The sequence below is a fragment of the Suricata suricatta genome, chromosome 8, assembly GCF_006229205.1.
Source record: "Suricata suricatta isolate VVHF042 chromosome 8, meerkat_22Aug2017_6uvM2_HiC, whole genome shotgun sequence".
NCBI classification, from domain to species: domain Eukaryota; kingdom Metazoa; phylum Chordata; class Mammalia; order Carnivora; family Herpestidae; genus Suricata; species Suricata suricatta.
In genome coordinates, this window is record NC_043707.1 from 54,739,551 (window position 1) to 54,766,097 (window position 26,547).

The 26,547-nt window shown below is 35.4% G+C and overlaps 1 pseudogene; it reads right to left on the reverse strand.

The window, feature by feature from the left end:
* Positions 1–1,629: 1,629 nt before the first annotated feature.
* On the reverse strand, positions 1,630–2,010 carry LOC115300148 (annotated as a pseudogene).
* Positions 2,011–26,547: the final 24,537 nt, after the last annotated feature.

The window sequence follows — 26,547 nt, forward strand, 5'->3', positions numbered from 1 at the left end:
ATATTTGCTCAATGTCCATATTCATTGCTTCAACCCAGACAAAACAATAAAATAATACCACCTTATGTTATTAACATTAATGGCTTTATTAACTTGGTGATATAATTAATGATTTAAACATTAATGATAAGTTTTATTTACAAAATATTCAAATATTATCTCTTTCATTATCTATTGCTCTATAACAAACTTCTCCATGACTTAATAGCTTAACAGAACAATTTTTTTACTTTCTCATTCTTCTGTGGGTCAGGAATTTGGGCACTGTATAATAGGGACCGTTCAGTTGGTTGCATTCAGCTAGTGGCTTAACTGGTTGGAAGATCTAAGAATTCCCTCATATGCTTGCCACTTTGATATTTATCCACATGGCCAATCTCTCTTTCTGTCGCCCTCTCCCTAAGTGGTCTGCTTTGTTTTCTCATAGTACAGTGGTCATAAAATTGGCAAATTTCACTCATGGCTCCAAGAACAGTGAAACTGTTATGGCACACCATCATGCCCCCATGCTCCATTAGTCAAAAGAGGGAGGAACTGGCACAACATTTTTTTCAGAGGAACAGATAAGGAGTCATGACCTTATTTAATCTACCACACACAGGGCCTCCCTTCACAGGTAATGACTTATTTGGTCACACAGGGCTTCATACTCAGAAGAAGCTGCACTTGGTTTAATGAATCACTGTGTTTACATTTCTGATAATTTTCATTTTGCACAGGGCACCACAAATTATGTAGCCAGTTCTCACACATTAATCAGAGGGGTGAAAAAAGTACTAAACTATTCTTCTGATGAGAAAACAGATCCCTGGATGTGAAATAATTTGTGTGAATTTAATTTCCATCTACAGCAAGGGGTAGAGTAGCATTTCTAATTTCGGATCCTTTTTCCCTTCTTTTACTCTAGTTTACTTGATCTCTTATTATAGGAATGTGCTCTTTTGTAAGTATAAAATAAAAATTTCAAATTTTATTATGTGTCTATTATTTGCCAACTAGGAGCTTGAAAGTCTTGTATGTATAAATAATAACATGATTATTTTTTTCAACTGTATTCATCTCTTTTTATTCTTTTGGTAATCTCCTCCAGAGTTAACTACTTCCTTTTGCAGGCGATGGAACATGCAAGGAATCCACTTCAAATGTTGGCACAGCTAAGAGCATGGTCTTTCCCTTTACTTGAACTCAGAATGAAGATTTGGGTTCGTGTTTTTATATTTCAGTCCCATAAGTGGTTCTCACGGGAGCAGTTATCTGCAGGCAGCCTCATGCGCTCTAGCAGTAGTCTGCAGCCCGGCTCTGGCTTCTCCAGGACACTTCACAGGATAGATTTAAATATGTATTAAACTAAGAGGCATTCTCTCAATTAAATTTAAATGCATTTTATTTTTAAACAAGCTACATGACATGTTTTCTTAAAAACAATGCCTCCACTCCAAATAAATGGAGGTCAAAATAAATGAAGAGCTCAAGATGACATCAGTGCCATATGTCTAAGTCTGGTGTCATGTGGATGAGCAGCAACCATATGGGTGATGCATGCAAAGTTAATACCCAAATTTGTTAACATTTTCCCATTTCTAAACCATCCTTAATGAAGATCATATATGGGGTCACACCATCCTCATACTAGTCCAGCAGGGCAATCATGCTGTCTGGATTCATGTTTTCATCAACAAAGAACTGGTAGTTTTTGAAATTAGCAAGGATGTGCTTGGTTTGTTCTGCAGCCCCTGTCACAAAAGGTCTTACTCTTTCTGACCTCTGTTCTTCAAGTTTGCCTTTGACAGATTTCATGTAATCTTTGATGTACTTCTTGTAAGCTTCCGTTGTGAAGCTGGTTTCCTGCAGGTGATGGCTCATGACAATGTCCACACCGGGGATGACTGTGCTCTTGGTGCCTGTGCCCTCAAGGCCTTCAGTGGAGGTTCCACCAATGAGCGAGTCACTGATGTTACCCTCTGTCCTACTGGCCATCTTCCCCTCCATAGGCCTTCCACGATCTCTCATATTGTGTAGATGTCACAGAACATCTCATCATGACTGATAAGGTCCCAGTCAGTGATCATGACAGCAGTCACAGAGAGACGACAGAGGTACTAGTTTAGGAGGAGCCAGAAGCTCTGAGGGAGCACAGGTGCAGCTGGAGCAGCACTTAGGGGGACGGGCGGAAAAGGCCATAACATGATTCCCTATCACTATTATGTTACAAAGAGAAAAACCCTCTCCCTTCAGAAGCCATAGCAGTCCCCACAGAAAGACCCAGACTGGCTCACTTTGGTCACATACCCATTACTGGATCAAACTGTGACTGGTGAGGTAGCAGGTTCTAACTATTCAGGTTTGAGTCTCTTGCCCAATCCCCGAACTGGAAGTTGTGCTAAGTACCAGCAAGCCTTAATGGACTAAAATGGAGGACAACTATATTGTTAAAACCATGGTTGATAGGCAGACACGATATGTTTACTAAGTAGTTAAGATGGAATATTAAAACTCATTTATCATGTCAAAATCTATAGTCATTTTATTTTTTATGTTTTTTTATTTATTTTTGAGAGGCAGAGAGAAAAACAGTTGGAGTAGGGGAGGGTCAGACAGAGAAACAGGGAGATACAGAATCTGAAGACAGGCTCTGGGCTCTGAGCTGTCAGCACAGAGATGGACGTGGGGCTTGAACACACAAACCGTGACATCATGACCTGAGCCGATACTGGACGCTTATCTGACTGAGCCACACATGTGTCCCCTTGTAGTCATTTTAAAACCACAATGTAGATTTCTGGGACTAACTCTATCATTACTAGCATCTTATAGTTCAGTTTATTTTCAGTGATACTATGTAGAATGATTTGCCTGTGTTAGAAAAACTCCTATATGTATGTATATTCACGGCTTAAATGTGGTATCTCATAGGATATTTAAAGAGGCAAGTATTGTTATTAAATGGGATATCCTAATACCTTGAGTTTTTATGTGATTCGAGGTTAGTATTTGTAGACTGTATACTTTATGATATTTCTGTGTGGACAGAGTCTGAAATCATGATCATGAGAAAAATGTTATTGCAATGTGACTGTAGAAAAATTAACTGTCATCTTTCCCACCTTGCTTTACATTAGTCTCTATACTTGGTAATTGTTTGCATTAATTCATTACAATGATATTATTCGCAATTGCGTTATAAAAGCTAGAAGTCTTCCTTTCATCATGAAACATTTTGGCCCAAAGCAGTCTTGTAAGTTTTTCTTTCTTCAATGTAATCTTATTTCTTGTAAATTTTTGTGAAATGCATAACCTATATTGTCATTTCCTGGGTAGAAATTGACAGACACATACTGTGGACATTCTACGTGCAGTTTTACTTTTGAGACATGATCCATTTGTTCTAGAAACAAGTCATAAAATATGTTGATAAAATACTGAGAACAAAGTTACTTAAAACTGATATTAAAGCATAATGAGAAAACACATTTTTAGACATATCACAGCTGGAACTAGTTTTGAGTTGGCCATGGTAAACTCCTGAGTATTAGGCTTTTAATTTTATTTGTTATCAGACAGATAAGTCTTTGCTATCCTTTCCAAATAGTTGAACAACAGAGTAGAACTATCTTGTAGAATAAATGATCTTTCAATTTTTTTATGTTCTTTATTTATTTTTGAGAGACAGAGAGAGACAGTGGGAACAGGGGAGGGCCAGAGAGAGAGGGGTACAGAATCTGAAGCTGGCTCTAGGCTCTGAGCTAGCTGTCAGCACAGAGCCCAACACGGGGCTTGAACCCATGAACCGTGAGATCACGGTCTGAGCCGAAGCCTGACGCTTAACCTTAACCAACTGAGCCACCCAGGTGCCCTGTAAATGATCTTTTAAACCTCTTTATCTTCTTATAATGATGGAGTTTACCACTGTGACTCTAGTATACATTCCATTTACAACCCTTCTTGGTTTCATTTGGGTGGAAACATGCAATGGATCATAACAAAAACAGACAAAGGAAGAAAAATTCCCCAAGTCATCCTTTCAAATAGATTGGACAACCAGATGGAACTGAACTTTCTGGAAAAGCTCTTTAAAAGGGATTTTCTTATCTGGGAATGGCATCTTTATTGCTTCTGGCAGCTGTACCTAATGGTAGGAGTTCCAGTAACCATCTTGTGTCCTTGAATTTGGAAACTATGCTAACCAGAGAGATAGAAAGTCTTCAAGTCCTTAAAGTGTTTGTGGAACTGCCACTGAAGCCTTGGACTGGCCACCTCTGTAACTCTTAAAAAGTGACACACAACTGACATTTAGGGGACTGAAAGCGTTACCAATTTATGGCTTTATTACTTTCTGAATTCAATTCCCAGGTTATAAATTTGTTCTCTTTGTGTATCTGAAATTGTTTTGTTTTTACATCTTCCCTTTTTTCAATATTCAAATCATCTCTCCACACTAACATCAATAAAACTAATTACTGTGTTTTGGTTCTATTCAGATTTACATATTTTTTTTCTTAGAACACAGTTCATGTGAATGTATTGAAAAATGTAAACTGCTTACCCAAATGGATTTGATGCCACCAGTTAATTGATGCTTCTGGTAATATATATTTAGGAATATACAAATGCTTCACAAATACTTGTAGATTGACTATAACAATTTTTTTTAATCTATGGACTTAGGGCTCATAGAATTCTAAGCTATAGTTGATGTTTATAAAGAACAGTGTGATAGCCTTAAATCTACATATACAGATGGAACAATACTAATCAGCAGCATATGCAGAGTCTCAGTTGTGCCTTACCCACAGCTCTTCAAAAGATTTTTGATCCTTAGATAAAGAATTTGTTAATACTTTAAAGTTTTAACCTTAAGATCCATAGAGGTTTTTCTTTTTCTGAGTCTCATATGTGATGGCATTACTTAAGCAAAAAGAAAAACAAAACAACACAAAACAAAAAACCACCCTACGCTATCTAGATCAACACTCACCCCAAGCATTTTTGGGACACTAAATGAAAAAAAATGTAGGAGACATCCAAAAAATCTAGCTAAATATAATATAAGGAAAAGAAAAATGACCCAAAGATTGGGTACTTTATGAATTCACAGTGAGAGATAGTTATTTTCCTATCCTTAGAACTTCTATTATTGCCCCCTCACAGCCTTGCCTAAGTCAGGGTATAAATGTAATACCATGTTTCATTATCAAAGCTCTTTTCAATATCTCTTAATCACAGTAAATTTAATTGTTTTCTGTCTTATGTCATGTTAGTTTTCTTCTAGAGTCTATAGCATTTTAACCTACATAATTGTTATCTGTGGTTTTTTTTTTTTCTTATTGGATTTTAAGTTTTCAGAACCTGTCTATGTTTTGTTCTTCCTTGTAAGCTCTCCGCCATGCCATCCAGTTTCCTTCAATTCTAGATGTTCAATTAATATGCTGGAGCACATCCATAAACGACTAAAAGTTACCATAACTGCGTCTGGAGAGGAAAGGGCTGTGGCAGCAGGTAGTGCCTGCCAAGGGGAGCTTAGGGTCCACATATTCAAGGACTCAGAGAGCTTGTGTCCCAGGGGTTTCCAAGTCATCGGAGAGCTGGGACTGTTCTTTGTGGCGGCATCGACATTGCCTGAGGGATATGGATGGTGAAAAATCATTTTTCTGTGTGTTAGATCATTCTTTTTTAGGCCCGTGAAGACATTACTTTAATATAAATATTCCATCCCCCAATTCTGATTCAGTTATAATGGAGGAAAGCCCAGGATTCTGAAGTTTTCAAAAACAATTAGGCCATTTTGATGTCGATGGCCCAGGCACTCTCTTTCGGGAAACAGTGTTCTAAATCTTTTCTTCCTTTTATGGTTGGTTGTTAGCTTTTGAACATATCCCAAATTGCCTTTGTATCACTAACAGAAAAGAGGAAAAAATGGAGAAAAGATGAATTTGGCAAATTCTCAATTTTAATGGCAGTATAATTAGTTGAAAAAAAAATCAAACAAAAATTATGTTTTTTTTAATCAACCCACCTACAAATGAATTCCATATGCGAGCAAAGTCACATACATACTAATATTTTCATAATTCACAACTTTTTTGATGAGGAAACCAGGATAGACTGAATTCTGGATATATGGTTGAAACACTAATGACCAACCACTGGCATTCATGATTTTAATTCAAAATGACAATAAGTCAACATTAGTGTAGTTTTCTTTACAGAGAATTTTAAAAAAAACCTTAAAACTTGTTTTTAGCATGATACTTCATTTCATGAAATCTAAATTGACTATAGGGATTGGAAAAATGGAATTTACATTTTTGCTTATTTAAAATATTTATATTTTTATGTATAATAACCTTAATATTTAAAAATAGAAAGTATAAAGCCAATACCATTATCTGCTCAAGGGAAATCTCTATTTCAGTTTTAAGGTACTGGCTGTAAAGAGTTACATTTTGCATTAAATTATTATTTCTTTTTTCTGACATTTAATTCCCTTCAGTAAAATCAGAATTCATTTGGTATCCTTTGTTGGTTGTATTAAGATATTAAATGTATTTTTCTCTTTCTTATACAAAGTGATATAACAGAAAGTTTGACCATTGTCCTTATAGAAATAGTCTATTTTAAAGTTTATTCTTATTTAATAGTGATATCCTCACTTGCGGTATAATTGTATAAATATTTTATAAAAATTTTTGTCACATATATTCATATTAAAAATTGGTTTTGGTAAAGTATTATGGGATGCATTGATTGCGAAGCTGTTAATCCACTGGCTACATCACTTAAGTAGATCTTGTGCTTGCAATAATAAATTTCTGTTCAAAGAAGATTTTTTAAATTCCTAAATTATTTTCTATATAGGTTTCCCCACTGGTACCTTTTAGTTCTTGTGATATTCCTGAGGTGAAAAAAATGTAAAATGTATGTATGGTAGAATTAATTTTATTTTCCATGAAAATTTGAATTTGTGGTTAATGGTCAGTGGACCTAAATTTATTGTCTGCCTAATATACCAGCTTCTGGGTAAGTGCTTTACATATATTATTGCCTTTACACTTTCAAAAACCTCATAAAAAATAGGTACTATTATTAAGCGCATGTTACTGATGAAGATAATGAAGTCGACTCAAGTAATTTGCTGCAGGATGCAGAGCAGGCAAGCACTAGAGTTAGGATTTAAACTGGACTCCATGAACTTCACTGTATCATGAAGGGTATTCACATATAATCCATTTATTTTCTGGAAAGAGAAAATTTCCTATTTCTAGTTTTATATTTTAGAGGTATGCTGTCATATTGTACATGTTAGATCACCTATTCTAATATTAAGAAATGACTCAGAAAGGGCACCTGGGTGGCTCAGTGGATTAAGCACTCAACCTTGGCTTAGGTCATGACCTCACAGTGTCCATTGGAGCCCAGCGTAACACAGACTCTCCCTCCCCGCTGTCAGTGCAGAGCCGGCTTCAGACCCCATCACCTCTCTCTGCCTCTCCCTCACTCTCTCATGCTCTCTCTACCTCACTCCAAAAAATAAATAAACATTTAAAAAATGACTCAAATACAAGCATTTTGAGAAGAGCAGTTTATGTGGGGAGAAAATGCAAGTTTCAGGCTTTTGAAGTACTGACTCACAGATTTTAAAAAAATGCAAAGGTATATATAGACAAAAACAAAAACTCCGAAAGAGGATAAAATGTTCGGTTAACATTTAGCTGTTCTGAAGGAAAAAAAAATGTTTCTCATAGAGTTATTATACCTGCAAGTATATGTCTTCAGATACTGCTATTCCAAAAGTCAAGGATGAAATTACCTTTGCTAGGAAATCTGTAATTTTTAGGAAAAAAAATAAAGTTTCATTTAATTTGAGGATGAAAACCAGACAAGGTGACTCAGGGGTCTTTTTTTTTTTAATTTTCTTTTTAATTTGCAGAGCTGATGCTTCTGTTTTTTTCCTCCTCATTTGTGGGATGTTATCTGCATATCTATTTATATCATAGGCAGGGTAAGAGGTGTCAGTTTTGCTTCCCTATTAGTGAGCTTCACTAGGTAACATCATCAAGTATAATGTCAAAATAGAACCAAATAGAATGTCATTCCGTTTACTGTACAATATGGTCATAGGCAAACTCAATTGAAAAATACTCTCATTGGCTTCTGAGGTCAATGTCCCAAGACATAATTACAAAGCTCATGGATCCAAGATAATTCATGAAGTTCATGTATACAAGGCGATGTTAAGGAATGGCAAAATAGTCTCTCTCTCTCTCTCTCCCCCCCACCCCCCAAACACAACAAAATACCAAAAAACTGACAAACACATTTATATATAAGACCATAGGGATATGGACGGGAGCTTTTAGTATGGAAAAGTAGATATTTAGAAGCTCTGATTTCTGTGGGGATAGCTTCATTCTTTGCATTAGCATGTGTGATCCCTGATCCTTCGGGCTGTAGTAGTAATACCGATAGACTCTCATTTAATAGGGATGGCAATGGGTCGATGAGACCAGCTCTGACTTGTGAGGAAAGCTCCTATTTTACTTTTTCATGAGCTTGACTTTCCTCAAAGTCTGACACTAGACTGACATTGCCTCAATATTGCGAACCTATCAAAGTTTACAGTGTCTTATTTTTTAAGACCTTTTTCAAGTTTATTATTTCTTTTGAGAGGGAAAGGGAGGGAGGCAAGGAGGAAGAGAGAGAGAGGGAGGGAGAGGGAGAGAGAAAGAGAATCCCAAGCAGGCTCTGCACAGTCAGCATAGAGCCCTGAGGCTGGGCTCAGATTCATGAAACCCTGAAATCATGGCCTGAGCCAAAACTAAAAGTTGGATGCTCAGGGAAATACAAATCAAAACCACACTGAGATATCACTTCATGCCAGTCAGAGTAGCTAAAATGAACAAATCAGGAGACTATAGATGCTGGCGAGGATGTGGAGAAAAGGGCACCCTCCTACACTGCTGGTGCAAATGTAAACTGGTGTGGCCACTGTGGAAAACAGTGTGGATTTTCCTCAAAAAATTAACAATAGAACTCCCCTATGACTCACCAATAGCACTGCTAGAATTTACCCAAGGGATACAGAAGTACTGATGCATAGGGGCACACGTACCCCAATGTTCGTAGCAGCACTGTCAACAATAGTCAAAACATGGAAGGAGCCGAAATGTCCATCACCTGATGAATGGATCAAGAAGATGTGGTTTATCTATACAATGGAGTACTACATGGCAATAATAAAGAATGAAATCTGGTCATTTGTAGCAACATGGATGGACCTCGAGGGTGTTATGCTAAGTGAAGTAAGTCAGGCAGAGAAGGACAGAAACCATACGTTTTCACCTATAAGTGGAATGGGAGAAATTTAACAGAGGACCGTGGGGGAGGGGAAGGGGGAAAAATAGTTGGGGAGAGGGAGGGAGGTAAACCAAAAGAGACTCTTAAATACTGAGAACAAACTGAGGGTTGATGGGGTGGGGGAGAAGGGAAGAGGGGTGATGGGCATGGAGGAGGGCCCTTGTTGGGATGAGCACTGGGAGTTATATGGAAACCAACTTGACAATAAACTATATATTAAAAAAAAAAAGAGTTGGATGCTTAACCGAGTCACCCAGGCACCCCAAAGTTTACAGTCTCTTAAGTCAGGCTCAGAGATCCATGCCACAGGCACCAGACTGAGGTTGTTTTCTGCTGAACCCTACCTAGAATCATGTGAGTTGAGCGTTTCTCACATGTGTATGTCTTTCCAAGTTTCAAATCATGAAAAAAATCAGTCACAAATTGGGAAAATGCAAAAAGAAGTTTTCAGGCCATAAACAAGAACAAGAAATGCTGTTATGTGGAATCAAATAAGATTGCCATTTATGGGAGCAGGGACAGGAGCACATCAGAGAGAAGCTATCAGGAACTAATCAGCCCCCCTTGTAGCTGTTGCTATGCAGTATATGTGTGCTTGTGATTGAGTTTGCTAATAATAAGTCATTCTTGTAAAAAAAATAAAAACTGAATTAATATTAATAACTAAGGTTAATAGATAATATATAGAGATTAAATAATAGATAATTATACTTAATAGATAATATGAAGCTTATGAATGTTGTTCCAAGAATGGAAAAGTTTTGAAAGCAAAAAGTTATTCACGATTACGACATATGATTCTGCGTAGTGCTAGGAGGTCTTAAGTGCTATTCATTTATTTATTTTTTAAGTAAGTTCCATGACCACCATGGGGCTTGAACTCACAATCCCAAGATCAAGAGTCACGTGCTTTATCCACCAAGCCAGCCAGGTTCTCCAAACTGCTATTCAAATCTGATAATATTCATTAATATTTTCCAGTGTTTGAGTTATTCATGGTAAGTTACAGTTCTTTGTAAAAACTGTTAATGTTCATCATTCTTCATTAAATAATTTCCAGATATACCTAATAATTACTGAAAAGTATGAAAAAATGTTGGAAATGTATTGCCAGGTATGTTTTAAGTCACTGCAATGTAAAGCATCATTGACTAGCACACTTCAAAGGCATTTTGAACATTCTGAGAGCACACGACACGATTTTGATAATAATCCTTTGAGCCCAGGCCTATTGCTTCTTAGAAGTCATGCACATTTTGGTAGTATATTAAGGGACAGTATTTAGAAAAAAATAGTAAAATACTTTCTGTAGTAGACATTATCTGTCAATACCAACTTAAGGATGAATGAATTCTTAAGAATTCTCTGGAATTCTGATTTCTTATTTCTAAATGCCAAAGAATAATATTTTTTGGAACTTGTGAAATACTAGCTAAGACAAAGTAGGTATTGCCCAGGTTAGGTGCATGGAAATCTTTGACTTCTGAATGAACAGAATGCTGATCCAATGGATTTAGGTCTCTGATGTTGTTTTCCAAAATTTCTTGAAATTTGTAATTATTGGTTATTTTAAAAATCTCTTCCTCTATCCTAATATATGCATTTAAAACTACATATTTTCTTATAATTGTGTATTTTGCAAATCAAACACATTTTCATATGCATTGTTTCCATTGTTACTCATTTTGAAATATTTCCCAATACTGTAATGTTGTCATTTCTTTAGTCTGTACATTTCTTAATCACAAACAATACAGGGAATTTCACTGTTACATTTTTGTTATAGTTTTTCATCCCCCCTTGTGCTTATAAAACATACTTTGTATAATTTCAGTTCTTGAAAATTTTTGACACTTGATTAATGGTCCAAGGTATGCTTATTTTTTAAGAATGTTCCAAGTATACTTGTAAAGAACATGTAGGAAGTAGTGTCCTAAACTTTGGAATTCAACTTTTGTTTTTGTTTTTGTTGTTAATCATGCTTCTTTTCTAACCTTCTGTATCCTTGTTTCCTTTTGTGTAATTATTCATGAGGTATATTAAGTCTCCCATTATTAATGTTGATTTGTATGTTTCCCCTTTTATTTGGGTCTATTTTTAGTTAATCTATAATAAGACTATGTTATTAGTTACATACAAATTTATAAACATTAAATCTACCTGACAATTTGATCCTTGTATTACTATGAAGTGTTCTCTTTTATGTCTCAGAATACTTTTTGCTTTAAAATCTACTTAAAAATTTTTTAATGTTTATGTATTTTTGAGAAAGAGAGAGGGAGAGAGTGGGAGAGAGAAATCAGGGATAGGGCAGAGAGAGAGGGAGACACAGAATCTGAAGCAGGCTCCAGCTCTAAGCTGTCAGCACAGAGCCCGATGTGGGGCTTGAACTCACAAACCATGAGATCATGCCCTGGGCTGAGGTCAGATGCTTAGCTGACTGAGCCACCCAGAAGCCCCTAAAATCACTTTTCTAATGGAACTTTAGTAGTTCTATTTTGATCAGTTATTTAGTAGTGAGATTTTTTTTTATTTTTACATTTGATCTTTCTGTATTCTTATATTTTAAGTGCTTTTCAGTGTCATGCAGTTGATTTTTTAAAATCCAAGGCAGACATATATATACTACATCTATTTATATTTAATGTGATCACAGATAATTTGGTTTGAATCTATCCTTTAAGATTTGCTTTCTATATATTCTTTTTATTTATTACTTTTTTCTCATTTCCTTCATTATTCTGGAATGACTTAGCATATTTAATTATTCATCCTCATTTAGACTGCACATCTTTTGTGCAGTTCTTCAAAAAATAATCTATGTTCCTGACTTATGAAGTGGAATGTGAAATAATACTTTTCCTTCTTTCTTGGTAAAGAACAGTTTAACAGTTTAAAATAGTTTATGCTCATTTATGGACCTCTCAATTTACCTGTTTTAGGGCTTGTACTTGAATTCTCTATGTACCTTTAGTAAGACAGGTTTACTGCTGCTTATAAGTAATTCAGACTTAGTTCCTTCTATAGTTCATCTTCTTTGTTGCTGCCTTTAGTTTTTTTAAATAATTTGTTTTAACATTTTATTATTTATTTTTGAGAGACAGAGAGAGACAGATTATGAGCAGGGGAGGGGCTGAGAGAGAGGGACACACAGATTCGGAAGCAGGCTCCAGGCTCTGAGCTATCAGCACAGAGCCCGATGTAGGGCTCAAACCCACAAACCGTGAAATCATGACCTGAGCCGAAGTCGGTCCCTCAACCAACTGAGCCACCCAGGCGCCCGTTGCTGCCTTTTGTTCTTATCTGCATATCCACCTTCCTTTTGAAACTATCATTGTTCCTACAGAACATTGGTTTTTATCTTAAAATAATCATATTTGACGTACAATTATGCAGAATCTTCTTACTGAATTCAATGTTTCATGTTTTCAAAAGAAAAAAAATCACTTTTTAAAAATATAATTCCATTATATTTTTCCTTACTTTGTTTCTTATTAGAAACCAGATGTCTACAATTCTGCTTTTTTAAAATAATTTATCAATTTTCTCTGGCAGGTATTGTAATTTTCACTTTGACTTTTGCAGTTTTACAATGATATGCTTATTTCACATCTTTAGTATATATCCCTCTCTAGGTTCCCAGGCTTAATATTTTCCTAGGGCTTTGAAAATTCTCAGTTTATTGACTCATAATTTTTCTGGCCCAGTCTTTTTCCTTTACTTCTAGGATTCTACTTTTATGCATGTTACGTTTTCTTGTGGTATCCCCTATGTCTCTTTATCTCTCTTTTGTATTTTCCTTTTGTCTCTCTCCAGACAATATTCTCATGATTTGCTTTTGATCTTCCAATGTACATTCCAATGCAATTATTATCTATTTAGCCCTCTCTAATCTCCTTCTAAAACTTACCATTGACTTCCATGTACTCCAGGAATACATATCCTGATTATTTTCTTACTTTACTGGATGGTTCTTTCCACACTTCTTTGATAGTTAACCCTGTTTTACCAAACCTTCAAGTATTAGAGATCCTTGATTCTTGATCTTAGCCTCTCTATGCTCTTACTCTGTTTATTATGAAGGTCATAAATTCAAATATTATCTACTTTTTAAATCCCTTATTTATATCATTTCCATTTTTTTCTTCTGAAATGAATGTCAATGTATCAAAAGTGTCTAAATTCTTTAAGAATCTTGTCCCATATATTTTTTTCATTTGTTTACTCATGATTTCTACTTTTACTGACGTCTTCCCTTCGTGAGTTAAAATATTCGTATCTTAAGAAAACCCATTCCTAAATTCATGTCCCTTTTTAACTAGCAATTTTTCTCTTTCTTCTGTTTCATATTAAGCTTTCTAATGAAATTATTCTTACTCATTGTCTCATTTTGATATTTCTTTTCTCCTCAATCAATTGCTATTTGATTTCTGTCCTGATCACTTTATGTGAACTTATCTAGTAACATAGAAAATACTCATCATTAAATCTAATAGGTGTATCTGAATTCTTATATTACGTGCTCTAGCTGCATCAGTTTACACTTTGTCATTTATTTACATTTAAACACTTCATTCATTTGGCTTTCTTGACAACACCATCTGGTTTTTCTTCTTCCTCACTGGCCACTATTTCTTAATATGTCTCATGGAATTCTCTTTCTGTCTCTCCTTGAATCAGGTATTCCCAGGATTCTCAATTTATTCTATTCAAAATAAATTAAGTAATGTTTGTATGTGTGTATATGTGTGTCCATGCACGGGTGTATGTGTTTCAAGAGTGCTCTTTGCATACTTTAAAAATGGCTGTGTCAAACTGTATTGGATATATTTACCTATTTATTTTGCCAGATGATAAAATCCTGAATCAAAGATATTGTGAATTATATAATACTAAATATATCCAACTTTGAAATCATAGTAGAATTTAATATATATTTGTTTAATGAATGAATGAAGACACAAGTCCAATTACGAGCTAGACACATGGAGGGGTGCCTGGGTGGCTCAGCTGATTAAGCATCTGATTTTGGCTCATGTCATGATATTCTAGTTCATGAGTTCAAGCCCTGCATCAGACTCTGTGCTGACAGCTCAGAGCCTGGAGCCTGCTTCAGATTCTGTGTCTCCTTCTCTTTCTGCCCTTCCCCCGCTTGCTCTCTGTCTTTCTCTCTCTCTCTTGCAAAATAAAGACATAAAATATGTTTTTAAAAAAGTTGGACACACTGACATTGTCTATGCCAGGAGGCATAGGTAAAACTTATGTGTCCTAAAATTAAATTTAATATTCTTCCTTTTTTCATGCTTTTAATATCCGAGAGCCTTAAGTACCAAGGCTCTCACTATCTGATCACCACATCCACTGTCCACATAAGTTCACTAGTATTTTTTTGATTGATTAAAGTGCATATGGTTCTTTAGAGAAATGAATCTCTGACTTTCATGAGCTCATAATCTATTCGGAGATAAAAGATGCACAATTGCCAAAAATTTGGCTGCAGAATGTCAAATTTATACAAACACTTCAAAATAACAGTGGAAGAGAGACAGTGGTGCTATCAATGCTGCCTAATAGAATTGTAGTGCACCTATGTATATATACATATATTTAATTTTTAATATCTATATATTTAAATTTTTTCTAAGAGTTACATTTAAAAGTAAACAAATTTAGGTTTAACATATTTTATCTAACACTATATATCTAAAGTATTAGCACCTGACCAATATAAACAATTCTGAGGCATTTTACACATATTTTTCTAAGTCTTTATATATATCTGTAAATATATAACTATTTAACTATATTTATAGTTAAAAGGTAGATACCTACACCCATTTTTCTAAATGTTTTACTTCAAATTTTAAAAAAGTCAAATATTAAAAATATAATAGTTTCTTTAATATTTGCATCCTAGCTACAAAATTGGCTCTTTTTTTTTCAAGAATTGATTTGGATTTGAACTAAAAGCATAACCATTTAAAATCAACTTATATCCAAGATGCACAATTTCCTTTGTTAGCTTAGTGTTTACATTCATCAAATTCAAAGGGGTGCTGCCTAAACTGAAGGACAATTCTAACTCTATCAATATTGAAAAAGTCCTCTTAGAATTTTTCTTCTTTCTGTTATAGGCAATGCATATGACTCTGTGGATTGCAAGAAAAATCTTTTGCATATTGATTCATGCTAGAAAAATTGATTGTATTATTGATTATATTTTGTTTGATTTTAATTTCAACCCTAGTAGACAACACTCAACCTGCCTATGTAGGTCACAGTAAACTTTCCACTTCACTGGTGTTGCAAGTTTTCTTGTTTTTTGTTTCTTGATATCAGTGAGATGACATAAATCATGCTGTCATTTTTTGGTGTTTGACTATTAAATAATTGACAATAATTTGTTTCATAAAAATCTTGAATTTGAATTGTCATACTAAATGTTCATAAGACTCCTCACAACTGAGTCAATGGCCATTGACAACAGACACAATATCAGTAAAAACACTCTTATTTCTTTAATGGTTCCAAAAATGACTTTTTTCCTAGCATTTGCATGTATATACTGAAAAAATTTAACAACTATATCCCTGGCACTCTTTATATCTTTTACTTTAGAAAAATTGAGCACAGATATTTTCAGTATATACCATACAATGCAATAAAGCAACAAGGTAAGCATTAGTCTTTTCTTTTAAAATCTCAGTAAACTTAGAACACAATATTTCACAGCGATTTTTCTTTCACAGATGCAAATTAAAATTTGAAACAAGGAAATAACCAAAATACTAATTATTCAGTGTCTCTTATATGGCACAATCTATCTAAACCTAAATTATACACGTTTTAAGTTTTTTAATCAATTTTTATTAGTAGAAAGATCCTGTATTATGGAACAAATTTTTGATGATGTAATTGATAATCTATCACTTTTAATAAAATGTATACTTTCTCTTTCACTCATAATTTTTAAATACAATTTCCACAACAGAAATGAAAATTTAGTTTTGCCAACCCTCCGTAAAATCATAATAGCTTATTATTTTGAATGAACTTTAAAGGTCAGCCATTTAAATAAAAATTAAAGAACTGGGACTGTATACTATTGTAGAGGTCTTATAATTTGTATTTATTTATCTTCACTATTTATCTTAGACCATGATTTACCTTAGCTTAGGTATTTTATTACCAAAAATTACTTAAAGTACCTATTACTGCTCTTAAGGTTAGGAAACTCAGCAACTGTCATCTTTCTGAAACAGACTCATATTAAGTGTCACAAAGAGACTCAGATATTAAACTAAAAATTTTTGGATTTATATTTAGTATTAATGAAATTTGTCATGTGGAAGAAAATACTGGTTTCAATAAGTGTGGAATGCTGACTTATAATCAGAAGATTTGGGGGGAAGATATTACCAGAATAAGGTAAATTAAATAAGTCAACTTTATGAGTCATTTCACTTTGGATTTACCTAATCAATCAAATAAGAACCACTCGAAATGCCGATACCTCCATATATGTCTCTACAACACAGAGAACCACATCATTAGCCCGGAAGCCTCTGGTCTTTGTCCTCCCCATCAGTGTTAGCTCTCATCCCCATCAAGACTTGGCTGAGAATTTTTGACTACTTACTTTCCTTCCTTTATGGGCCCAAGGTTGATCAACTCTCTCCACCCCCACCCTTTTCCTTTCTCCTCACTATTTTTTTTTATTAGTTAATGTAAATTTAATAAGGACAGTGAGTTCTTATAAACTTGGGAGTTAGTTTCCTTGGGATAGCTTGTTTGGATATTAATGTATTATTTTTATAGCTGAACTTTTAGAGACTGTTCTTAAATTCATATTTCCATCTTTTTAGAAAAGCCTCAGTGTAATTTTCTAAGTAGTGTAAAAAGGACTGAAGAAAGAAGACATACACAGGAAATTCAACACTTCTCCGCAAGTGCTAGGTCTACAAAATACATGTATGAGATCTGAGAAGTATTTGAAGGTATCAGTTGACCCAATCTATTGTCTCTACTTTTGCATATACCAACTTTCACCCATAAAAAGTCTTCAGACTGAGAGCCCTTTTGAATAGTTGCTCCCAGGATTTTGGTTTCAGATAGAGAAATGTGGACAAATGGTTAGAAACTGTCACCCTGTACTTCCACAAAGATTTGAAACCAAAACAAACCAAACAGAATTTGTTCTAAATTGTCATGGCTTTCTCTATTTTTTTTTCTTTCTTTGAATACCTAATCAGTATTATTTATGACAGAAGCATAAAAGTGATGAAAATTAGTCTCCAGAAGGGATTCAAATCTGGATTTTCATTCACTGATCTTATAACCTTTTAAATAAAAGCAAGTTCTTAAAAGCCAGTGTTATTTTTATGCCACTTTTCTGTTCCATTTTACCTAGTATATTTAATAACTAATTATCATATTTTAAAAATAGTACCATTTTTAAAATACCAAAGTATACTGTGATCTTTAAGAAAAATTATTAGATTCATCATCTATTGGGCTTTAAAGAAATATTACTAACATTTCTGTATTCTTTTATTTTTTATCAAAGGATATTATGCTAGCAGTTTAACACTTTGGATTCGTGGCCTGTCAATTTTGAGATTGTTTCCTATACTGTCAGTGCTTTGTTTCCAAGTTATTTTACTGCAGCAGGCAGGACATCTAACTGAATACACTGCTTCACTGAAGCAGCCTGGACTTTAATTCTGTAACAGTCCTGTTACATTACCATCTTTCACGAGGCCTGTCACTAAGCCATGGCAGTAGGAAAGAGGAGCAGGAAAGGAACATTGATGAAGGCAGCTGCATTCTGGTGATTTCCCAAGAGAAGACAAACACCAATCTACTGAAGGACTTTGGCTGCCAGCAGGTAAAATCAGGACACGGCCTTTATTTCCAGCATATTAGGAATGTTTCATTTCTGCCTTCCTCAGCTCGATGGAGAACATGTTGACAGACCCTGACCTTTCATTAGCGGGATCAGGGAATCTGAAGGTTATCATAGGACTACCTAGCGATAAGCCCATAGCCTTACGATTTCGAAGAATGAAGGATGTGGCTTCCTCATTTAGGGGATGTAGTAATCTGTTTGTTTCTGTTACAATTTCACAAAAAATAACACATAGCTACAATATTTGTTAGTTGGGATTTTTTTATTCCTTTTTGGTCTATTAAATGGAGGTGATTATTCTTACTTCAGAAGAAATGTTTTCCTACCTTTCTGATGTGCACTCACCCATTTCACAGTAGGTAAGAAATATAGTGATATCGTCTGTAACCTCAAGATGCAAACTGGCTTACTCTGATTTGTGCATATTATTGACCGAGGCTTATCACCGTCCAGCCGGCTTCTTGTCCTATGTTCCCCTATGAGTATCATTTGCTACCTTCACTCTGAAGTTGTTTCCAACCATCATTGTGTGCTGTTTACACCTTCATGGGTTCACCCATGTTGCTCCTCTGCCTGGAACATTCTCACCTCTCTTTGCTTGCTCGTTAGACCATACTTCAATGTCTCTAGAAATGCTTCTTTAAGTGCTAAATCTGATACGGTTAGCAGTGTCTCCTTTGCTCTCATGGCATCTACTGTATTAGGTCATCCCAGAACCTTTTAAGTAAACTAGCTGTTTATTCCATGTGAAGTAAAGATCACTTGATTGTCTTTCTGCCTCCAGTGCATAGCATACTTGCTCAAATTGCCTAGGCTTGGAATAAATGCATAATGATGATTTGCTATTTAATGTTTCCTAAAAAAGAGAATGATTGTTATAATTTCCTCCTTAATTTAAAGTAGGCCTCATTTCTAATTTTAAGGGTGAGTTTTTCCTAGACAAAAGTTCATTAGCAAAAAACACATACATTCTGTTAAGTTTCCATATTAATAATAATGTCCTCTAGGTTTTAGAGAGATGTACTTCCATCACTGTTTAAATTCTCTGGTATATCGGGGTGCCTGGGTGGCTCAGGAGGTTGTCTGACTCTTGGTTTCAGCTCTAGTTATGATCAAGCCCCATGTCACATCAGGCTCTGCAGTGGCAGCATGGAGCCTGCATGGGATTCTCTCTCCCCCGCTCTCTCTCTGCCCCTCTCCTGTGTGGTGTCTATGCTCTCTAAATAAATAAATAGATTTTATCACTTTTTTTCACTGTCTCTCAAGGCTCTTCTGTCTTCTGTTCTGCTCTTTTAAGAACATACCCTGAAATCTATTGGAGTGGCAAACGCCCAGCCTTCATTCAATCTAACCCTGCCAACTAAAGTCCACTCAACTGGCCAATAGATCCGTCACTTGATCTGTAATTTTACTCTCCTCCTTTTTCTCCCTCTTTCTCTTTCTACCTTCTGTTTTTACCCCATCCTGCTGAATAATTTCATCCAAACATGAAAATGTGATCTCTTCTATCTCTAAAATTATTTTTCCAATCTGTATCTTCTCTTGCTGTTAATCTCTTCTCTTTCTTTTCTCCTCTTTAGATCAAGAATATAAAAGTTTTCTATTCTCATGACATAGACAAATTCTCTTTATTCATGCCTTCTTGAATCTTCTTTGGTCAATCTTCCTCCAGGTGTTTGGTCAGGGTCACAAGTGACCTCCATGTTGGTGATCACAGAAGTCAACTCTCAGTGCTCATCACAGTTCTCATTACAGGTGACCAACAGCAGAATTTAACATAGTTGAGTTTTACCTCCTGTTTAATCTTTTACTTTGACTTTTGTAACACCACATCTCTGGTTTCTAAGACAGAGGTGTTTGTCCAGGTGCACTCAGAAATGTATGCATTGTTCATAAAGAAGTTAAAAATAATGACAAAACTTACTAAAATGCTATGCTTTGATTGTCACAATTCATTAGTAATACTTTTCCCTAAAGATTATATATTTATGTTTATATTTTGCTAAGCTGATGTTTAGGGGTTGCTATAGTTAGTATAGGATATTAATAATTTATAATCTGTAAGTCAGCACCTTCTCATCCTTGACACACAGAGACTCAGCTGCAAGTCTTTTTTTCTCGAGTAATCTTGTGATGATTCATAATTGTTTGAGTTCTTCTCCAGGGTGGTTTGTATCTACAAACCCTGGAGATACTCTGCATTTAAGTGTGGGTTCAACTAGGAGTGATGCATGTAAAGATGAAGAAATAAGTCATCAGTTACTTCAATTCTGTCATTCTCTGTTACACTGGGATTTTTAATTTGTGTATGGAATTTAAAACAGTGAAATAGTGAATAAACCTCAACATGTTTTTGTTTGCTAAATGTGAGTTTTAGGTCATAAGTGAAATAGTCTACAGTATCCACATAATATCTTTAAAGTTGGATTTAGTCTTTTTAAATGTTTATTTATTTTGAGAGAAAGAGCAAGGGAGACAAAGAGAGAAGGTGGGTGGAGGGAGAAAGAGAGAGAACATGAGAGCGAGACAAGGGCAGTTTGTGAGGGAGAGAATCCTAAGCAGGGCCAATGCTGTTGGTGCAGAGCCTATGAAGGACTTGATTTCATAAACCATGAGATCAAAACCTGAACCAAAATCCAGAGAAGGGCACTTAACCAACTGAGCTACCCAGGTTCCCAGCAGTTTCATCTTCTTTTAGTTGTTATTTGTTTTTAAAGAATGTATTAAAAAAATAGAAATTGGGACACCTGGGTGGCTCAGTCGGTTTATCGACCGACTTCCGCTCAGGTGATGATCTCGCGGTCTGTGAGTTTGAGCCACTCATAGGGCTCTGTGCCGAACGCTCAGAGCCTAGAGCCTGCTTCAGACTCTGTCTCTCCCTCTTCTAACGCCCCTTCCCTGCGCGGGCTCTATCTCTCTTGCTCTAAAAAATAAACAAAACATAGGGACGTCTGGGTGGCTCAGTCTGTTGAGCATCTGACTTCGGCTCAAGTCATGATCTCACAGTTTGTGAGTTCGAGCCCTGCATCAGGCTCTGTGCTGAAAGCTCAGAGCCTGGAGTTTCAGATTCTGTCTCTTCCTCTCTCTCTGGCCCTCCCCTGCTTGTGCACAGTCTCTGTCTCTCAAAAGTAAATAAATGTAAAAAAAATAAATAAAACAGAAAAATTTTGAAAAAATAGAAATTGCATTATTATAAATTATTATGCTAGACCAATATGTCTTCCTTTTTAAAAAATGTTATTAGGGGCTCCTGGGTGGCTCAGTCAGTTGAGTGTCTGACTTCAGCTCAGGTCATTACCTCATGGTTGGTGGGTTTCAGCCAGTGTCAGGCTCTGTGCTGACTGGTATCTCAGAGCCTGGAGCCTGCTTCAGATTCTGCATCTGTTTCTCTCTCTGCTCCTCCTTTGTTCACGATGTGCCTCTCTCTGTCTCAAAAATAAATAAAGGTAAAAAAAATAAATAAAAGTTATTAAATTACTAATCTATTTCACTATTTATACCATAAAATTATGTTTTATGTTTTACTTGTTATTGAAATTTACTACTTAAACAATAGAATTTATTATCTCTAGAAGTCCAAAATCAAGATGACAGCAGAGTTAGTTTCTTTTTAATTTTTTAAAATGTTTATTTAGTTTGAGAGAGAGAGAGAGTGTGTGAGCTGGGAAGGCACTGAGAGAGAGGGACACACAGAATCTGAAGCAGGCTCCATGCTCTGAGCTGTCAGCACAGAGCCAAACTAGGGGCTTGAACTCATGAACTGCAAGATCCTGACCTGAGCTGAAGTCAGATGCTTATAAACAGACTGAACTACCCAGGAGACCCAGGTTGGTTCTCTCTGAGGGCTGTGAGGGACATCTCTGTTCAGGCCTCCTAAAGGACATGTCATGTCATCTGCATACAAAGACAGTTTTATGTCTTCTTCTCTGATTTCAATATATCACTTATACCATTTTCTTGCCTTACTGCATTAGTAAAACTTTCAGTATGATGTTGAAAAACTGGTAAGAGGGGATATCCTTACCTTGTATCTGAAATGAGAAAAATCTGCATGAGTGTGAATATGGTAATACTTTTTTATACATAACATAAAAGGCACAATCTATAAAAGAAATAACAAGTTGGGCTTCATTAAAATTAAAAATGTCCACTATAGGAAAGACAATGTCAAGAGAAGTAGAAGACAAGACAGGCTGGGAGATGATATTTGACAAGATATTTAAAACAAAAACAAAAACAACTATATCCAAAATACATAGGGACTCAAAATTCAACAATGAGGAAACAAGCAATTCAAATAAAAAATATGCCAAAACCTCACAGACACTTCATCAAAGATGTATAGATGGCAAACAAGCATATGAAAAGATGGTCTTCACAATATGTCATCATGGCAATGCAAATTAAAACAATGAGACACGATTATATACCCATTGGAATGGCCAAAACCCAGAACACTGACACCACTGATGGATGTAGGAGAAAAGAAACTCATACTTATTGCTGCTAGGAATGCAAACTGGTACAGCTACTCTGGAAGACAGTTGGGTGGTTTCTTACAACTAAACATACTCTTACCACACTTCTTGGCATCTACCCAAAGGATTTACAAGCATGTGTCTAGACAAAAACCTTCACACAGATGTTTATAGCAGCTTTATTATATGTGACAGACCTTGGAAGCAATCGAGATGTCCTTCAGTAGGTGAATAGATAAATAAACTGAGGTACATCCAGATAATGAGGTATTATTCCATGCTGAAAAGAAACAAGTTATCAAACCACAAGAAGACATGGAAACCATTAAATGAATACTATTGAGTGAAAAAAAAAGCCAATTTGAAAAGGCTACATATAAATAATTCCAACTATATAACATTCTGAAAAAGACAAAATGGTGGAGGCAATAAAAAGATTAGATGTTGCCAGGGTGGTTGCTAGCATGGGAGAAAGAATAGGCATAGCACTGATGATTCTTAGGTCAATGAAAATGCTCTTTATGGTATTATAATGATAGATATTTGCCATTATACATTCTTCAAATCCACAGAATATACAAAATTAGGATTGAACCCTCAAGTGATGTATGCCAATCTATGGGTGATGCGTCAATGTAGATTTATGAGTTGCAACAAATGCACTCTTCTGGTGTGTGATATTGATAATGGAGTAGGTCATGCATTTGTGGGGCAGGGGATATAAAGGAAATGTCTGTACTTTTTCTCTCAATTTTGTTGTAAACCTAAAATTTCTCTACAAACATTATACTTGGGGTGCCTGGGTGGCTCAGTTGGTTAAGTGTCTGACTTCAGCTCAGGTCACGATCTCGGAGTTTCAGCTCCGCATTGGGCTCTATACTCACAGCTCAGAGCCTGGAGCCTGCTTCAGATTCTGTGTCTGTGTCTCTCTCTGTCTCCCTGCCCCTTCCCTAATCTCACTCTGTCTCTATCTCAAAAATAAATAAACATTAAACAAATTTTAAAAATAAAAATAATCTTAAAAAAATAAAATGTTAAAATAAAATTCTGGGCTCTGGGTGCCAAATATGCCAGGTATGCTATTACATATTAATCTCCTGATTATGCACTTACCGCAGTGGTCACATCCTGTTCTATGCAATATCTTGCAAATTTATATCTCTAGACTCAACTTTTCTCCTGAACAATTCCATGACTCCAAATGCCTTCCACTATATCAGTTAGATGTCTTATAGATGACACAAAAGTAACATGTTGAAAACTGAACTCCCAAACTTCCCCTAACAAACTTGACTTTCCCTCAGTTTGATCCATTTAGTAAATGGAAATTCTTGGTAGTTACTTAAGCCAATTTCTGGAATCATATGTGGTTCCTTCTTGTTCTCTTATACACTGTTTTTGGACTATTAGAAAATCCTGTTATTTCTACCTTCAGATACATTCAGAATTTGACTATTAAATTGTTGTAAGATCATGGTCTAAGTCACCATACCTACTGCTTGAATATTTCATTAAATTCATACAACTGGTCTCCTTTCTTATATTCTTACCCTTTTGGCCTAATCTCAACAGAGCTGCCAGAGTAATGTTTAAAACATTAGATATACATGACATTTCTTTCTCAAAACATTCTAATGGTTTCACATTTTCCTTAGAGTAAAAGTCATTGTCCTTAAATTACAACGGACTTCAGGGTCCTAGGATGTCTATTCCTTACTGCTTTCCTCTCTCTTCTGACCTGCTCTCGCTGTCATTTACCCAGTTGCACATCCATGTATATCTTTACTTATCCTGAACATATCAGAAATACCCTCTCCTTAGGGATTTGCCCCTGGTACTTAATATTTTACAAATAATTTTTCTCCAGAGATACAAATATATTCTTCCTTCTCTCATGTTTTTAATGAGATTTCATAAATAATTCCCTTAAACCCTGTTGCTACAACAATGCCCTAATTTATTACTCCTCTATATTTTATGTATCACTGATTTATGACACAGTTTATATATTTTTATTTTTTATTTATTTATTTTTTACATAGTTCTATCTTTGCAACAGCTCTGCTAACCTCCAGTGAACGAAAACTTCAGGAAGACTTGTCTGTTTTTTAAATTCCTTTATCTGCAAGGATTTAAGTGGCAGATTGTAAGTGCTAAATAAATACCACTAAATGAGTTGGGGGAAAATGTGAATTTAGAAACAACATTAAAATTTTGAATAGATATCAGTTTGTCATACACGTGCACGCGCGCACATACCCACACCCCCCCCCCCCCCCGCCCCCCGACAGGGATTCTAGTTAAACTAACACCAGCTATTACAACAGATACACCTGAACTGTCAGCAGCTAAACTACTGATAAATGTGTTCTAAGTCAGCAGTTCTCCAAATGATGACTCAAAAGTGCTGACACCTTCCACAGTGCCAATTAACCATTTTCATTTAACAGTTTCCAGGATTATCCTGGAATTGTGCTCATTCTGGGGATACTCTGGGTATTTCTTTTAAGTGCTAACCCTTGAACTGGTTCACAACATTTCCAGTCACATTTCATGAGTTAACACTCAATCTGATGGCCACATTATATATGTTATATATGCCCAGAGTGAAAAGGAAATTTGTTTGATAAGGAAGTAATGTTATCTAACACAGCAAATAATGGAAGGGCAAAATAAACATAGGGTCTCTGTTTAAATTTGAATATCTAATAATGCACATTATATTTCAGTGTATTATGAAGACATAATTATACAACTATCTTAAAGGATTTTTTAGAAAATATATGTGTTTAGTTTTGGCTATTTTTGCCTATTAGATACAAAACTCAAAGAGAAACGTGCTTAATATAAATCTTGCCAAAACAAATAGTTGAATCATTGCATTTGGTGTTGTTTTACATTTACCTGGCAGGTGGATTCTTGAAACGAATACAGTGTTATATTCCTGCAAATGTGCTTGCCAACCTGAGCATCTGGTTTTGTAGATTCTACTTTCAACAAATATTTTTCAGGCTGAGATCTCCCCTCAGGAACACAACTGGACTCCAAGAACTCTTAGTCTAAACGTATATTAAGGCTAAGAAATGAAGCAGAATTAAAAGGTTCATGGAATCAACCTGGGGAAAAATTATTTTCTTTGCATATCTTAAGTATTACTCTAATTATTTAAATTCAGACACTCTATGTCTCCATTTCCCAAATACTGTCCGTAGAGGAGTTATATGACATGATCAAGGTGGAAAAGGTTTTGTCCCATGAGCAAATATTTCTAGGAAAATATTTCATGTAATAGTTTCTCTCTAGGAGCATCAAAGGAAGTGCTACAGTGAAGTTAATAAGATATTGTTCAGTTCAGTTTAGCTGTGTAAAGTATGTTCTTTACTCTATTTTGACCATGAAATGATTTTCTCACATCAATACCTATTGTATTAGTTTCCTAGCACTCCCATAATAAAGTACCATAATTGGGTATCTTAGAACAACAGAAATTTATAATCCTATAGTTCCGGAGCCCAGAAATCTGAAATCAAGGTGGTGGCAGGGCATCTTCCACTGAAATCTATACAGAAAAGGATCATTTGTTGTCTTTTCCAGCTTTTGGTAACTCCAGAAATTCCTTGGTTTATAGCAGCAAAATTTTAATCCCTGTCTCTAACTTCGTATGTATCTACATATCTCTTCTAGTCAGATAGCCCAACACTGTGCCTTTATTTTAGTTTGATTACTTCCATAACTACCCTATTTACAAAAAGGGTCACATTCTGAGGTACAGGGGATTAAAAATTCAGTATATATTTGGGGGGTAGG